The sequence below is a fragment of the Lolium rigidum genome, chromosome 3 (assembly GCF_022539505.1).
Source record: "Lolium rigidum isolate FL_2022 chromosome 3, APGP_CSIRO_Lrig_0.1, whole genome shotgun sequence".
Lineage (NCBI taxonomy): Eukaryota > Viridiplantae > Streptophyta > Magnoliopsida > Poales > Poaceae > Lolium > Lolium rigidum.
This window is the reverse complement of record NC_061510.1, coordinates 320,563,815-320,566,703: the sequence shown is the minus strand read 5'-3', so window position 1 is coordinate 320,566,703 and position 2,889 is coordinate 320,563,815.

Sequence of the window (2,889 nt, the reverse complement as noted above, 5' to 3'; positions counted from 1 at the left end):
CCGTAGTCCAGCCGGAAACACCAGGCCTCAAGGGCATGGTGGAATTGTTATCCGCGACAACGTGCTGCCCTCCGGAAACCGGAACAGGGAGCGCACGCCGGAACCTCGCCGGAATCAGAACAACGATCGAGAGCCCGAGCCCAGGAGGAGTCGGAATGAGGAGCGCGACCCGGAACCTCGCCGGAGCCGGAGCGACCGGGGCAGCCGAGCGCCACGGCGAAGGCAGCCCACGGGAGCCGGAGCCGGCACGGGGGAGAATCCGGAGGCGGAAGCAAGAGGTCGGATCGGCCCCCTCGCAGGTCTCCCTCACCGCCACCTAGCGGCGGCGGCGGAGGTGGAGGTGGAGGCGGCGGCCGGAGATCTCGCTCTCGCTCACAGTCCCCCCGTCACGGTTCGCGCGACGCGCGGGAACGCCTCAACGAATACAGAACCGACTACATCGGACCGAAGTGCTTTGGCAGGATGATTCGAGAGGAACCAAAGCCAAGGAGCTCCCTCAAGCTACCCGGAAACCTGAAGCATTACGATGGCACCGAAAGGCCGGATACCTGGATTGAGGATTATTACAATACAGTAACCTTCGCCGGAGGAACCCCTAATATCGCCTGCCGCATGCTCCAGTTGTACCTTGTAGGCCCAGCCCGGATCTGGCTCAGTGACCTCGAGAAAAACTCCATCTTTTGCTGGTTTGACCTGAAGACCGCTTTCGAGAAACACTTCAGGGGCACCTACAAAAGACCTGCCACGGCAAGCGACTTACAAGCTTGTATCCCAGAAGAAGGGAGAATCTTCAAGAAACTTCCTCACACGATGGTTGGCATGCAGGAACGAGTGCGAAAACGTCGACCACACCACTGCCATGTACGCCTTCATCGGTGGACTGCAGAGAGGAGGATTGCTGAGGCATAAGCTTACATGTTTAGCTAACGCCAACAATCTGACTTTGGACGAAATGATCTCCATCGCCAGTGATCACACTGCCGCCGATGACGACGCAGGCGGTGATCTCGCAGCCACAGCGATTCCCCTGCACCAACAAAAGAAGAACCGTGATAACGGTAACAACAGCGGCCACAAACGCAAAAATCCTGATGACCAGAAGAGCGGCGGATCCGACATGGTCGCCATGGCGTTCCAACGCGGAGGTTCAGGAGGCGGAAGAGGACGCGGCCGCGGAGGCGGAGCCGGCAGGGGTCAGCAGCATGGCACTGAGGTCACCGCTGGCGGATCCCGCGCCCCGCAAACCTACGAGGAGTACGGAGACATGCCCTGCCCGGCCCACTTGGATCCGGCTACGGGAAGTCCACACACACCAACCGCAACTGCAAGTGGGTCAACGACCTAAAGAACGACCCGGAGGCGAGGATACAAGCGAGCCGGAAGCACCGCCCACGCGGCAAAGGAGGCAAGGGCAAGAACAAGGACAAGGAGGAGGACGGTTCCGAGGCGATGGACGAGGATGATAACTCGCCGGATCCCAAGGCCGGATCCGCGAGGTAAATCCAACCCCTTCGAGAAAAAGAGCGTGGGGGCTTACCACACTTTCCTCGGAACCCCCACGATCCGCGCTACAAAATCAGCTACCCGGATCCCGAACGCCACGGTTCCAGGCCGTGCCGCGATATGTCAGGTGGTCGGAAGTTCCGTGCACATTTGACAGGGAGGACCATCCCCCCATTGTGCCAAAAGAATACTACGCCTTGGTTGTGAGTCCCCGCATAGACGGGTATGACTTCTCCAAGTGCCTCATGGATGGCGGCGCCAGCTTGAACATCATGTACCTGGAGACTCTGGAGCGGATGAACCTCACCAAGGAACAGCTCAAACACAGCAACACTGAGTTTCACGGCGTGGTTCCGGGTAAGAAGGCGAATTCCCTCGGCAGCATCACACTCCCCGTGGCCTTCGGCGATGTTCATAATTTCCGCGAAGAGAAGATCACGTTTGAAGTTGTGCCCTTCAAGAGCTCCTACCACGTCATCTTCGGCAGGCCCACCTACCACAAGTTCCACGCAAGAGCATGCTATATCTACAACAAACTCAAGATGCCGGGTCCCAATGGCATGATTACCATAACCGGAGACTACAAAAAGGCTCACGAGTGCGAGTTGGGCGAAGCCGCCTTCGCAGAGTCTGTCATATCCGGAGAAGAGCTGAAAGGCTACAGAGCCGCGGTGGATCCGACTGAGATGCAAACCACCAAGAAGTAGATCTCCGAGCAGAAAAACTCCTTCAGGGCCGCGATTGAGACCAAGAAAGTCAGCTTCAAGGAAGATGACCCTAGCAAGCAAGTCTCGATCGGAGCCAACATGGACCCCAAATAGGAAAGCGCGCTCGTCGAGTTCCTCCACGCTAACATGGATATCTTCGCATGGAAACCTTCTGACATGTCCGGAGTACCTAGGGAACTCGCCGAGCACTACCTCAACATAAATCCGGGGGCTAAACCAGTGAAACAAGCTATGCGACGCTTTGGAGATAAGAAGCGCCGCGCCATAGGAATGGAACTAGCAAAGTTACTAGAAGCAGGTTTTGTAATAGAAGTTATCCACACCGATTGGGTCGCGAATCCCGTCCTTGTACCCAAAAAGAACAACTGAAATACTAAGAATGTGCATCGATTACTCGGCTTGAACAAACATTGCCCGAAGGATCCGTTCCCCCTGCCGCGCATTGACCAAGTCATTGATTCGACGGCGGGGCGGAACTTCGTGTTTTCTTGATGCGTATTCCGGGTACCATCGGATCCGGATGAAGGAATCCGACCAAAAGGCGACTTCATTCATAACCCCGTTTGGTACTTACTTGCTATGTTACTATGCCTTTTGGTTTGAAAAACGCAGGTGCCACCTACCAACGTACGATGCAGCGATGCCAGAAGGACCAAAT